The sequence below is a fragment of the Quercus robur genome, chromosome 9, assembly GCF_932294415.1.
Source record: "Quercus robur chromosome 9, dhQueRobu3.1, whole genome shotgun sequence".
Taxonomy (NCBI): Eukaryota; Viridiplantae; Streptophyta; class Magnoliopsida; order Fagales; family Fagaceae; genus Quercus; species Quercus robur.
The window spans coordinates 20,714,845-20,730,777 of record NC_065542.1 but is presented as its reverse complement, the minus strand read 5'-3'; the positions used below and the strand labels follow the sequence as shown (position 1 = coordinate 20,730,777).

At 33.5% G+C, this 15,933-nt stretch overlaps 2 pseudogenes; both read left to right on the top strand.

Annotated features, from left to right (window-relative positions):
- The first annotated feature begins 2,018 nt into the window (after positions 1–2,018).
- On the top strand, positions 2,019–6,428 carry LOC126699342 (benzyl alcohol O-benzoyltransferase-like; annotated as a pseudogene).
- Positions 6,429–11,174: 4,746 nt separating this feature from the next.
- LOC126700827 (benzyl alcohol O-benzoyltransferase-like) lies at positions 11,175–15,351 on the top strand (annotated as a pseudogene).
- Positions 15,352–15,933: the final 582 nt, after the last annotated feature.

Here is a 15,933-nt window from a genome sequence, read left to right as displayed (position 1 = left end):
TCACTCTATCTCACTCACCACCCTTACATCAAACCTACCTAAATACAGGGTTACTAAATGCTGAATTACAAGCAAATTTGGCACGGAATAAAGCCAATTAGATGGTTGAATAAATTCAACCTTACAAGAAATTTCAACTTGTAGAAATACTTGGGAGCCCTACATTGATCTAAGGTCCCAAATCTCATAAGTCTTGTATAGCCTCAAGAATCTACTTAAGTCTATGAAGTATGGGATTTATAGGCCTTGTGGACTTTTTCCCTAGACTTTCTAAGAAAAAGAAGCATTGTAGAAAGGAAAATCTATACTTATAGAACTTGTATTTTTGAAAACCACATTGATCTAGGCTTCCAAGTCTCTTAAGTCTTATGAATCCTAAAAGGTCTATTGAAGTCTGTGTAACTTGGGATTCAAAGGTCTTGTGGTTCTAGGAACCAATATTTTGGGTTTCACAAATAAATAATAAAATTCATTAATCTATTCTTTTTTCTCTCTAATTTTTTAGTTCCTTCATATACATATATGTATTTTTCCCTCTTGAATTTTTGGATTTGTGTTTGCGCACAAGTTAGTTTTGAGAAACAGATTTATCTTCCACGGTGGAACCAAACCCAGCTCACCCATAACTCTATTATGGCCTTAAAGAGCTCACGCCTTAAAATTAGAGCATGGGCCTGATTAATGACAAAAAATCGGCGTTTAACAAACATTAACCAAAATTTGCATTTATTCTAAGAACAAGAAGTGGTTGGTCTGCTCATCTTTGTGTCGGATCCGATGTGGCTAAGGTGGAGCTTCTACTGTTGAGGCTAGTGGAGATTTTGGACTGAGAGGGCCCAATAAACGCTGGTGTAATATCAATCCCAACAGTAACAATAGCCATAGAAGTTGCCGTAGAAGTTGTAGCAAAAGAAATAGATGCAAAGGACAACACTAATGGCTCTTTGGGAATCTTCATGGGGTTATGACTAGGTGTGAGTGTTAGTGTAATAGTATGAGAGGCTGATGGGTGATTTGTTGATGTGTTTGGCTCCCTAGAAAACATGAGAAAAAGAAAGTAAAAGAAAGGTTGGAGTTTGGGTATTTAGGTTGATTTGTGAGGGTGGTATTATGGTGGTTGGGTTCACAGTGGGGTTGATTTTGATTTGGACTGATGGCTATGACGAATGATTGTTCGGTTTGATTTTTGTGTTTTTAGATTTTTTTTTTGGTTGTTAAGAAAGATTGAGAAAAGTTGAGGAAATTTTTGTTAATTCAAAGTTTCAAATTTTTTATTTTAGATTCCTGGCATGTATAAATTAAAAAAAAAAAAAAAAAAACTTATTGACATGGCTTTTTAAATAGCAATAAAACATTTTTTTTATTAGCCACTTTTTTTTTTTGGCTGAATTATTTTATTAGCCATTTGTATGCCAATTATGCACACATTTTGTCACTAAAATGTTTTTAGGTACCTCTTATGGTTCAATGAATCATAAAAGAGAAAAATTCGAATTATAAAAGAGAAAAATTCGAAGTTTTTAAGGTTAGATCGAAGTCAAACCGTGATTTCATCATAATTAATTTAATAATTAATTAAAAAAATAAATATATTAAATTAATAAAAATTAAAAAACTGCCTAAAATAATTACAAATATTTAACTATTTAATCCAATAAACTTTTTATTTTTATGAAGCCCAATATAAAAGTTAACAGACATTTTCCATGAAATTAATTGAAAAAAAAAATTATAGACATTTCTGGTTTCCCTTAAAAAAAAAAAAAAACAAAACAAAACAAAAACAAACAAATAAACAAAAACTAGTGTCACCCACTAAACTTTTTTTGAGAGACCCCCTCTGCTATTTTACCCATTCTCCCATAAAATTTTAAAAACAAAATATAAACTAAAGTTAGAAGCCTAGAAGAGTGAGAAAGGAAAACATTGTTTTGTCCGCCGGTTTAAAATCAAAGCCCAAGAAAATAGGCTGTGGCTGAGAGTCAGCCAGTCAGGTTGAGTAAATGAGAAGGCAAAAACACAGAAACAAGAAGAGAGAAGAGATGGAGAAAGAGAAGAATACCGACACGGAGTCCAATCCAATTGCTATAGCTGGCTCACATGGGGGTTTGGAAGAATTCAAACACAACTCTTGCTGGCCTTTAGTATTAAAATAATGAAAAAATGGAACAAAACTACCAAATTTCCCTATGTTCTCCATTTACCATAATCAAACTTTCCTCCCTTGAAAGTTGCTGTAAGCTCTGAGCATCTATGTCAATCATGGCTCCATCATTCACTTCTCTGGTTTTCACAGTGAGAAGGTGTGAACCAGAACTGGTATCTCCAGCTAAGCCCACCCCTCATGAATTTAAACAGCTTTCAGACTTGGATGATCGAGACAGCCTTCGATTCCAAATCCCAATTATACAATTCTACAAATATAATCCCTCCATGCAAGGGAGAGATACAGTGAAGATCATTAGAGAAGCACTGTCACAAACACTTGTATTCTACTACCCTTTTGCAGGTAGACTTCGGGAAGTGCCTGGTGCAAAGCTTATGGTAGAATGTACAGGTGAAGGTGTCATGTTCATTAAGGCTGATGCTGATGTTTCACTAGACCAGTTTGGACATGCAATTCATCCTCCATTTCCGTGTATAGATGAGCTCCTTTATGATGTTCCTGGCTCAGGAGAAATGCTTAATTGCCCATTATTGCTTATCCAGGTAACATATGCTTAATTTGTTATTAATTTCTACAGATTAGTGTTTTACTGGTTTTTCTCTTAAATCAATTGAAATAATTTGAGGTATTAGTACGCCTAACCTCACTCATTTTAATGTTTTTGATAAAATAATAAAACACCCTTAAAGGTGTTTGATAAATAGTTCTATACCTATTTATTTATTATTGATATTATTATCGTTGTGTGTATATAATTATTTATATATTACTGTAATATGTTTAATTGTTAACCATGTATGAGAGTTTTTAAAATTATAAACTCATACCTCACCTAATATGCCAAAAAAATATTAAAGCAAAGCGGCACATATTATTGGTTAAACAAGTATTAAGGTTCAATAGTTGCAAAAGCGACAACATCTTAGGCACAAAAAATAAAGAAAAAAAATAAAAATGATAAGTTGACAAAAAGTTTTGAGAGATTTAAAATAACGATTTTAAAACTCAAAACTTATTTTAGTCCCGTTAATTAATGTGCTCGCTAGGTACACATTAAATATTTATTTTGAGAGAGTTTTATGGAAATTTGAAAAAATTGTTAGAACAGTAAATTATTTTTTCATTTTCTTGTAAAAAGTTTCCAAAAATAGTTTATTAATATATATTTTAAGGACGCATGTTAGTAAATCCTTTTTACAATAATACAAATACTTATTGTAAGGATCTGTTTGGAATCTATTTATTTTCCTAAAACTAAAATTGTTTTACTAAAAATACAGTAAATAAAGATAAAAATTAGTTAAAATAATACAATATGACCTATAAATAGTAAAAAATAATAATAGAATTTGTAGGGCCCAATAATTCGTGGCCCTGGCCCATTTATTCATTGGGGCCCAAAGGCCCGAGCCAAGGAAGGTTATAACTAAGGATAGGTAATACAAGTCCAAATAGTCTTGGGACACAGCCGAGGATGATTCGATCCTCGACATGTCTGAGGTCCCCCTGGAAGGAAGGACAAAAACGGCATAGGAACAGTTTGGAAAAAATCTAAAAATATCTATGTCAATAGGGAAAGATGCGCTGGATAGGTTAACAACCAAGGACAAAGGGAAAGCTGCCCTTACTGCCATTCAATACTCTGCACTTGACAGAGCCATACCCTTCAGCTTTTACAACCACCCCCAACCACTCTGGGTATGGGTTGATGGGACAAGTATCAATCTTAGAAAGGTCGATTCTACACGTGGACGTTGGATAAAGGATACATGCCAATATAAAAGGAAAAGAAAGGATTCAGAGGAGGAGGCTGGGAAAAATGGCCAGAAATCAGAGCCTCCCAGCCCGCCTCCAGGAGAAAGACTCCTAGGGCGAACACGATTTAAACTATGTATGAACACCACGAAAAACCCACTGTCTTGTGGTCAAGGCCTAGCCTTTCAAACCCACGCTCTATAAATGATATTGTTTGGACCTTTTTATGTGCAAACCTAACACTATTATTGGCCGTTCTAAATTGTATCTTTACAGAATTCATAAATAATAATAAAAATAAATTAAATAATAAAATAAATCGACAAAATTAATCATATTAAATTAGATTCAAAACATAATTTTACAAGTTTCCAACAGCCAATAGAAGCGCATCAAGAAAAAGGACAAATGACATTGACGTGCGGCGTGCGCTATGGAATTGGCAATTTTTTATTTTTTATATCATTAAGATATATATCATGCTCATCTTACACATGGGAGTATGTTCTATCTATACTCTATAGGATGCGTCGGTGACTTTGAGGAACTTTTTTTTTTTTTTTTTTTTTTGAGTTTTTTATTAGTCTGACTGATTCGATTGTTAATATCCGATCGAACTGTCCATCCACCCCCATTACATATATTTGGTATATTCCAGTATTAATTAGCATTTGGAACGGTACCAACCGGCATGATACAATATCAACAACATTGTTTGATTCATACTAATAACTAGGAGACATTTGTTACATGCATGATGCAACCCATATATAAAATGAGTAGCCGTAAGGTTATAAATTATTTTACAATTTTTTTGTTATAATTTTAATGTTACATATTGTAAGTGGTTAAATGAAAGAGAAGTCTTTGGACACCAAAAAAAAAAAAAAAAAAAGTTTTTCTATATTAAAAACAAAAAAAAAAAATAGAGTCCCTATATCATAAAACAAAAACTAGAGGCTCGGTGCTGTTTTTTACTAGTATTATACCATTTTTTATAATAGTGACGTGTGGAATGTTGAAAGAGTTATTACAATTTTTATAACGTCCGATATATTAATTAAGAGTTGAGTAATGTTACGATTACAAATTATTTTACAATATTTTTACAAAGTGTTAATATGACCAACTTTTTATTGGTTTTCATCTAGACCCACTATTAACATCACTTTTTTATTTATCAATAACCACTCACCACATTAGCAATTTGTAAATTTTTTTTTTTTTTTTTTTTTTTTTGTAAAAAAGATTGTATCTCTAGCTTTTCTCAGTTATAATATCATTAGCATCTGCATTCCACCTTGTTATTTAACTGGGTTACTCACACATGTGAAATTATAATAACAAGTCTAAGACATTTAAAGTATTATTATTAGCTAAATTAACTCCTCTCCATATACAAAATACTTTGGATCTTACAAAAAAAAGATTTGACCTGCAGGGTTACTAACGATTGTAACTATCTCAAAAAAATATTATCATTAGCTACAAGAAATGTTCCTAATAATTGTAAAAACACACATGCTTTTTTAGTTGGTTTCAATGGTTTCAATTATGTTAATCCTCAGGTGACACGACTAAGGTGTGGTGGATTTATCTTTGCCCTACGCCTCAACCATCTTATGAGTGATGCTCCCAGCATAGTTCAATTCATGAATGCCATGGGTGAGATGGCACGAGGAGTATGTGCACCTTCAATCCCACCTGTGTGGCAAAGGGAACTTCTCAACGCTAGGAACCCGCCACAGGTGACATGCACACATCACGAATTTGATGAATTGGTTAAGCCTCAGAGCTTGATCATCAACTCTCTTCATGAACTAGCCTGTTGCTCTTTCTTCTTTGGATCAACCCAAGTATGTGCTATTCGTAAAAAGATACCTCACCACTTGGGTAAATATTCCACATTTGAGGTACTAACTGCGTTCTTGTGGCGATGCCGTACCATAGCACTTTCACCAGACCCAGAAGACCAAGTGCGCTTGATATTTATGAATAATGTGCGAGCCATATTGAACCCTCCATTACCAAGAGGGTATTATGGCAATGCATATGCAACCTCACTAGCAGTAACAACAGCTAGGGAGCTTTGTGAGAAGTGAGAACCCTTTAGAGTACGCATTGGAACTAGTTCGTCAATGATGAGTACATTCGATCATTTATAGACCTGGTGGTGAGTAAAGGCCGACCTCGTACCACCATTGTGCAATCCTTCGTTGTGTCAAACACGGCACGTGTGGGGTTCAGAGACGTAGACTATGGGTGGGGAAAGGCAATCTATGGTGGAGTAGCCAACATTTTTGAAAGCCCGAGTACTAGTGCTACTTCATTTTACATTGAAGCGATGAATAGTAAAGAAGAGGATGGGATTATGGTGCCTATGTGCTTACCAACCCTAGCAATGGAAAGATTTGTGCAGGAGCTGAATAATATCTTACAAGACCAATCAGATGGCGGTCCGATGTCCAAATTTATAATTTCTTCCATGTGACTTATATATATATATATATGAAAAAAAAAGTTCATCAAAATCAAATTATTATAAAGTTAAACGGAAAAAAATGAATCAATAAGTTGAAACTTGGAAAAAGAAAAGGTATGTTACTTAGTGTTAGACATATTATGATCCAAGTGGCTTATATCAATTGTAGGCCCATGTACTTCTAGAATAAGCACATTAACCTTAGGTTAGTCTATGACTCAATGGTTAGCCTAGGATTAATAATGTATTCTCTAGTATATAAATTTTACATTGAGTTCATTATAACACAAATGTCTAATATAATATGTAGCCGTCAAGAACTTTCTCACTATACGTAGGCCGTTAAGTTGAATCACGTAAACTTTTGTATGTGCTCTCTTCAATAGTTCAATACTACCGCTCATTATTTAGTCATTACACACAGTTAAACAACAACTTTCACCAGTTGTTCCACCATTTCATTAAAACATAAGCAACATTAGGCTTCAATATTGGCACCAAAAACAAAAAAAACAGAGAGCAAATAAGGAGGGAAAAAAAAAGACCAGAAACAAGACATTGGAGATTGAAAAATATAGTTTGTTCAAGGACATTCCTTACTGGCTAAACTATAAAATGTTCAATGAATTATAGTAGACTAGCTCAAAGCAATTACAAACTGGTTTCGGTACTTCACAATTTCCCATAGAATAAATAGAAAAACCTCACACATTAAACTTCCAACAAACGAATTAAAAAAGATATCTCATTTATTTCATGAAAATCCGAGTTATAAATAAACGAACCCTAGTCTATTTAAAAGATCTCTTTTTTCATAATTTTTTATTTTTAATGATAGAATGCATAAAGATTAGATATTTCTGAAAAGATAAATTATAAATTATAAATTATTAAAAAAAATAAAAATAAAAAGAGAGCCTGAGGATTACTGTGATGAGCAATATATAGTCCATTAGTCCTATGTGAAGCCCATCCAATTGTCATTGTTGCTTTCAAAATTCTTAACTGCAAAAGGGTCTGCTCCATCTTTTCTCCAACCAGCTGAAAGTGAAATAAAACAATGTTAGTGATAATCTTTTTCTCTCTTATTTATTTTTGTTTGTTTTTGGTAACTATCCTAGTTATAATCTGGACTATTTTTACAGTGAAACTCCTTTAAACTCTCCTTCATTGGAAGGGCAACAACTTAAGTAGTTTATGGAAAGAACAAGATTAGTCATAAATCTCATAAATCAAAAAATTATTAAGACTCGGGAAAACTCAAGAACTTATAGTATAAACAAAAACAATCCCGCATTAACTGTATAATTATATGTAGAATAATAAAAAGAGAATGGTGTAGAAAATTTTGACACATGTATGAATCTCTTTTAAAACGTTAATGATGGGCCTATTCTATTATTTTACACGATACTCGACTTAAAAAAATTGATGGGCCGATTCTATTGTTTCAGCTTGTCTAGCCCGACCAATTACATGAGCCCACAGTTTCCGAACCCCAGTCCAAACACAGCCCACTCACGGAAATTAACTATACCCCAACTGCCAGGCCCAAATAAAATCAGGACAATCCACATTCAATAAAGACCTGGGCCCATCTAAATCTAATTAAACCCAACAAGTCCCCCATTTGGGCTTTGGCAATCTCTTTTAGTTTCTCCAACACTTAGTTTGACAACAAACTCAAAATGGAATTTTTGGTCATTTAAACCATAAAGAAAAATCACCTAGCGATTTAAGGGAAAAAATATATATATATATTTGCTAAGAGAGAATTATACCAGAAAGAAACAAACAAGATTCCATAATTTCCAAAATCAAACTGAATACATGAAAGACAGCACTTTATGAGGCTTCAATTATATTCAGAGTACTTATAATTCTATTAGAAGTAACAATTATAATGGTCACATAGTGCACAATAACTCTAGTCGATCTAATAAATTGGTTTTGGCTTCCTTATAATGTGAATGTCCAAGATGGAAAAGGCAAAAATGACATAGAAAGCAGCACAAAATTAATTAATAATAAAATTATTATCATTGGGAATTTAAATGTTGATCTTAATCTTACATATCATCAAGCATGAAAACTATATTAGTTTGTCAAATGATTCTGAGGAAGTTTTTTTAGAAAGAAGGGGCTTTAAGACCCTATACATGCTGTTGATACTCATTTTCGCAATACATTCTCTACAAACCCAACTCAATCAAGCCTAACCTCATTATGGGCCCGATTTATATACTAAATTATATTTTATTCTTTTAAGCATGGCCCAAGCCCATGTGATTTATGGGAAAAATGGAGGAAGTGTGGTTTGGAGAGTATGGATCAGTTCCTTTCGGACCTATTGCATAAGCTCAGCCCATGCGTACTACCAAGTGGGCAAGGGACACTAGTAGCACCTCAAGCTCATGAAGGAGGTCTTGTACCCAAAATTTCCACCTTAAAAGAGTCTTTACGCTCTGGCTGACTGTGGCCCGACTTTTCTGCTCTACCATTTTTTGGCTAAAACATGAAACATATAGCTGACCCTAAGTGGCTAGCCTTGTCTGCTGCAACAACCAAATGCGGACTCTAAGGGCTTGCCATGTTTAGGAAATATCAACCCATGAATTTAGGCCACTCCATTTCCCAAATTATGCAAAAAGCAAGCCAACCCTCTTGCCCAATTAAAGCAAATCTGACCATAACCTCTTTAATTGAGACCTTGGGGTTCAAAGCCTCTTCTATTAATCAAAAATCAGTCACTTAGAGCACCCCAATATAAAAGTTAACAGACATTTCCCATGAAATTAATTGAAAACAAAAAATTATAGACATTTCTGGTTTCCGTATGAAAGTAATAAAAAATAAATAAATAATAAAAAATGAAAAATTGGGCATGTTTAGTGAGTAAGTTCAAACTCACATTTTCACATTTTAAACAACATTACACACATTTTTACATACTTTTTTACTTACACATATTTCAAAAAACTCCAAATAACAATTTTCAAACTACTCTACCAAACATCCCCTTGTCTCTCGCTAAACTTTTGTTGAGAGACCCAAGGTTTTAGTATTTTACCCATTCTCCCATGAAATTTTAAAAATAAAACATAAACTAAAGCTAGAAGCCTAGAAGAGTGAGAAAGTAAAACATTGTTTTGTCCGCCGGTTTAAAATCAAAGCCCAAGAATATAGGCTGTGGCTGAGAGTTAGGTTGAGTAAATGAGAAGGCAAAAACACAGAAATAACAAGAGAGAAGAGATAGAGAAAGAGAGGAATACCGACACAGAGTCCGATCTAATTGCTATAGCTAGCTCACATGGGGGTTTGGAAGAATTCAAATAGGGGTGTGCAAAAAACCGCAGAACCGAAAAAACCGCTTCAAACCAACCAAAACCAAACCGAAATTTCGATTCGGTTTCGGTTTTATTATGTAAAAAACTAAAAAGTTCGGTTCAGTTTTTGGTTGCAAATTTTAATACACCAAACCGACCGAACCAAACCGAAATATATTATTATATATTACTATATAATATATTATATAATAAATATATAATATTTTGTAAATATTGGCTAGCAGCTTTGTGTTGGGCAGTGGACCTTTCCATCAACCATCATTTCATTTTAATACAACTCAGTGATTCATAATTAGGCAGTGGCTTCCATCATTTCATTTCAAAATTCAAATGATCCAGCCAAGTAAACTAAGTAAATATAGCATTTTAAAACCCATTAGATTAATCACCTAATTAAACTAAGTAAATATCTAATTAAATTAATTAAACTAAAACTAATTAGAGTATAAAATCAAAGATTGAAAAACCCTACCCTACATACCCACATTTTTCAAATTTCACTCTCACTGTCTCACACTTTCCTCTCTCTCACGTTCAGGCTTCAGACAACCTCACTCCATAGTCCCTACCTCTCACGCCGAATCTAACTCTGCCGCCGCCTCCACACACTGCCGACTGCCCAGATCAAGCGCCGACCAAACACCCAAGACCCACAAACACCGGTTCACCCAGATCTCAGCCCACCTGTCCCTCATCACTGATCCACCTCTCCGATCGCCAGCCATGCACGAACGAGCTCCGATCTTAACAACCGACCCAGGTCGTGCTCCACCAGGCTCTCCAACACACTGGCCGATCTAGCCACCACTACCGATCGCCGATCTGGCCATGCTTCTCCCATACTGAGTCACAGGCAGCGCCTCAAAAAGCACGAATGAGCCACATGCAGGGAAACCGATCTGGCCGCCACCACTCCATCCACTCCGATCCTCTCTTTCCCTCAATCTCTCACCCTTTCTTCCTCCTCTCACTGAGTTTGTGAATAAAATATGTTTTTATTTTGATTTTTGGTTGTGTTAAGGGTATATTTTGAATTTTTCTATTATAAAATTTGTTTGGGAGTTGAGAAAATGGCTGGAAAAATGTGAAAAATTGGTAGGAAAAAATCAAAGGCCCAACTGGCCCAAAAACCAGAACCGACAGAAAAACCGATCAAAACCGACGGTTTTTCAACTATTTCGATCGGTTTCGATTGAGACTTTTACAAACCGAAAATTTCAGTTTCGATTGGCCGGATAAAAAAAAAACCGACCGAACCGAACCAATTACAGCCCTAAATTCAAACACAACTCTTGCTGGCCTTTAGTATTAAAATAATGAAAAAATGAAAGAAAACTACCAAATTTCCCTATGTTCTCCATTTACAATAATCAAACTTTCCTCGCTTGAAAGTTGCTGTAAGCTCTGAGCATCTATGGCAATCATGGCTCCATCATCCACTTCTCTGGTGTTCACAGTGAGAAGGTGTGAACTAGAACTGGTATCTCTAGCTAAGCCCACTCCTTATGAATTCAAACAGCTTTCAGACTTAGATGATCGAGACAGACTTCGATTCCAAATCCCAATTATATAATTCTACAAATATAATACCTTAATGCAAGGAAGAGATATAGTGAAGGTCATTAGAGAAGCACTATCACAAACACTCACTAGCGACTGCAAGTTAGAGTCAAGGTGGTCATCGGACCACCCTGACCTGGAAAAAAAAAAAGTTATTATTTTATATCAAATTTAAAAATTTTATAATTTAATTTTTACCTTAAAAAAAATGTGTGACCATCCTAAATTTTTTAGGTCCAATATAATTAAATTTTGGATAAAATTTAGTAACAAACTTGGCAGTAGATTAAGGCTACAACTCCCCTCAATATTTTTTTTATTAGATATGAATTTTAACAATTCCAGAATTAGATTACAATTTTTTTTTCTTATATCCTCCATGCTTGCAAAACTTCAAGAATATTAAAGATAAATAGCTTATGTCATCAATCAAATGTTTAATTTGAGAATTTTTGTAGTCTAAAATTATATGCAAGAAATAAGTATATGGATTAAATAGTAAATAATATCCACTTGACATGTGTTTTAAGAATATAAAAAACATATAATTCAATAGTTAGATTTTCAAAATATGTAATCATGTTAATTTGTTTAGTGAAAGTTATAGTTTTAGGCAACAACTAAGTTTGTAGTCAAATTTTGATCCTTTTAGCAATATATTGGGCCTTTCCAAACAAAAAGAAAAATTCAAGAAAAATTTTATTTAACTAAAATTTTGAAAGAGACAAGCTTGCAGCATTGATAATGAGATATAGTTTTTTTTTTTTATTATTAAATATCGTATAATTTAAGTTTCTTAATGACCACTCTGGAACTGGAGCCACCACTACAAACACTTGTATTCTACTACCCTTTTGCATGTAGACTTAGGGAAGGGCCTGGTGCAAAGCCTATGGTTGGTGCAAAGCCTATGGTAGAATGTACAGGTGAAGGAGTCATGTTCATTGAGGCTGATGCTGATGTTTCACTAGACTAGTTTAAACATGCAATTCATCCTCCATTTCCATGTATGGATGAGCTCCTTGATGATGTTCCTGGCTCAAGAGAAATGCTTAATTGCCCATTATTGCTTATCTAGGTAACATATGCTTAATTTGTTCTTAATTTCTGCAGATTAGTGGTTTACTGGTTTTTCTCTTAAATCAATTGAAATGATTTGAGGTATTAGTATGCCTAATCTCACTCATTTCAATGTTTTTGATAAAATAATAAAATACCCTTAAAGGTGTTTGATAAATAGTTCTATAATTATTTATTTATTATTGATATTATTATCGTTATGTGTATATAATTATTTATTTATTAATATGTTTAATAGTTAAATTTAAACCGTTAAACATGTATAAGAGTCCTTAAAATTATAAACTCATATCTCACCTAATATGCCAAAAAAATATTAAAGCAAAGCGGCACAGATTGTTGGTTCAACAAAGTATTAAGGCTCAATAGTTGCAAAAGTTACAAAACATCTTAGGCACACAAAACAAAGAAAAAGATATAAAAATGATAAGTTGACAAAAATTCAGTTTGGTTAGGTATTTTGAAAGATTAAAATAACGTTTTTAAAATTTAAAACTTATTTTGTAGCTATAACTTTTTATAGGTTTTTTAACAAATATTTATTTTAAATTCAAAACTTAGTTTTTTTTTTTTTTTTTGGTAAAACAAGATTACTTCTTAGTTCATACACTAGGAATTAATTAGTCTATTACAATGCATATTTGCTTTATCAAAAGCCTAGATACTCTCCATCATAAGCGGTGGGTTATAAAAGACAACAAAAGATGATAATGAGTTAATTTCTAACTTAGTCAGCGCATCTGCACATTAGTTGGCTTCAAGTTTTACATCAGCTAATAGAAACACATCTATAATAAAGGCAAATGACATTGATGTGCACAATGGAAATGGCATTTTTTTTTTTTTTTTTTTTATATATATCATACTATCTTATGTATGGGAGTAGGCTCTAAGGATGGGTCGATGACTTTGAGGATTTTTTTTTGAGTTTTTTATTAGTCTGATTGATTCGATTGTTAGTTTCCGATCGAACTATCGATACAACCCATTACATATATTTGGTATATTTCAGTATTAATTAGTATTTGGAACGGTACCAGCCGGCATGATACAATATCAATAACGTTGTGTGATTCATGCTAATAACTAGGAGACATTTGTTACATGCATGATGCAACCCATATATAAAATAATTCTCTCCCCTCCCCATAAAATATATCCTGCTTTAATTTTTTTAGATATAGAAAACTTTTGTTTGTGGTGTCCAAAGACTTCTCTTTCATTTAAATAGAGTCCCTTATCATAAAACAAAAACTAGAGGGTTGGTGCTGTTTCTTACTAGTATTATACCATTTTTTATAATAGTGACTTTTCATATGTTCAAAGAGTTATTACAATTTTTATAATGTGGGATATATTAACTAAGAGTCAAGTAATATTACGGCTACAAACTATTTTACAACATTTTTACAAAATATTGATGTTGTCAACTTTTTATTGGTTTTTATTTAGATTCACCATTAACATCACTTTTTCATTTACCAATAACTACTTATCATATTAGCAATTTGTAAAAATAATTATAAAAAAATTTATATCTCTAGCGTTACTCTTAATAGTTATAGTATCATTAGCATATGCATTCCAACTTGTCATTTAATTGGGTTAGTCATATATGTGAAATTATAATAAGTCTAATACATCCAAAGTATTATTATTAGCTAAATTGGCACATCTCTATACACAAAATGCTTAGGATCTTGAAAGGAAATGGTTCAAACTGTGAGGTGAGCAATATATTGTAACTATCTCAAAAAAAAAAAAAACAAAAATTATCATTAGCTACAAGAAATGTTCCTAATAATTGTACAAACACACATGCTTTTTTAATTGGTTTTAAATGTGTTAATCCGCAGGTGAGACGACTAAGGTGTGGCGGATTTATCTTTGCCCTACGCCTCAACCATCTCATGAGTGATGCTCCCAGCATAGCTCAATTAATGAATGCCATGGGTGAGATGGCACTAGTACGTGCACCTTCAATCCCACCTGTGTGGCAAAGGGAACTTCTCAACGCTAGGAACCCACCACAGGTGACATGCACACATCACGAATTTGATGAATTGGTTAAGCCTCAGAGCTTGATCATCAACTCTCTTCATGAACTAGCCTGTTGCTCTTTCTTCTTTGGATCGACCCATGTGTCTGCTATTCGTAAAAGCATACCTCACCACTTGGGTAAAGATTCCACATTTGAGGTACTAACTACGTTCTTGTGGTGACTGTAGCACTCTCACCAGACCCAGAAGACCAAGTGCGATTGATATTTATGAATAATGTTCGAGCCATATTGAACCCTCCATTACCAAGAGGGTATTATGGCAATGCATATGCAATCTCACTAGCAGTAACAACAGCTAGGGAGCTTTGTGAGAACCCTTTAGAGTACGCATTGGAACTAGTTTGAAAGGCAAAAGCTAATGTCACTGATAGTACATTCGATCATTTATATACCCGGTGGTGAGTAAAGGCCGACCTCCATTGTGCAATCCTTCTTTGTGTCAAACACAGCACGTGTGGGGTTTAGAGGCGTAGGATTTGTTTGGAATTCATTTATTTTGTTGAAACTGAAAATTTTTTACTAAAAATACTGTAAATAAAAGTTAATTGAAATAGTACTTATGAATAATACCAAAAAGTGCAGTGAGGCCTATAAATAATAGCAAAAATAAACTGAATAATAAAATAAATTGGCAAAATTAATCGTGCCAAATAGACACACAAATTATGGGTGGGGAAAGGCAATCTATGGTGGAGTAGCCAACATTTTTGAAAGCCCAAGTACTAGTGCTACTTTATTTTACATTGAAGCGATGAATAGTAAAGGAGAGGATGGGATTATGGTGCCTATGTGCTTACCAAACCTAGCAATGGAAAGATTTGTGCAGGAGCTGAATAGTATCTTACAAGACCAATCAGATGGCGGTCCGATGTTCAAATTTATAATTTCTTCCATGTGACTCTTACACACGCGCCCCCCGCGCGCGCACACACACGCATATATATATATATATATATCTCTCTCTCTCTCTCTCTCTCTGGAAGACATGATATATATGCATGGAGTCTAGTTTTATGTTTTACGAGTACTACATACATGCAAAATATACACGGAGTCTAGTTTTCATCTTTTGCCGGCTCTTTGCTACTTTTGCAAAATCATTGAAACGTGATGATAAAATAGGGTGGTAAATGTAATGTATATCATCTACATGTTATTGTTAGTAATAGAATCTGTTGTGTTTGACATATATAGGGATAATTCAGCAGAAATAATATCTACTTTTTCCAAATAATTTTGACATAAAAAATGATATATGAATAGGAAAAAAAAAATAGAAGTATCTTATATTCCTGACATATTTGTCACATGCTTTACTTCCAATGTATAAAATGCAAAAAACAAAAACAAAAAAACAAAAAACAAAAAACAAAAAATTAGAGTGTTTCCTACTATTCGAAAAAGATTGAAATCTATAATTTTTTTTAAATAAATTCATACTTAGAATAGATACTCTCAACCCCAATTTTCCTTTTCTCTT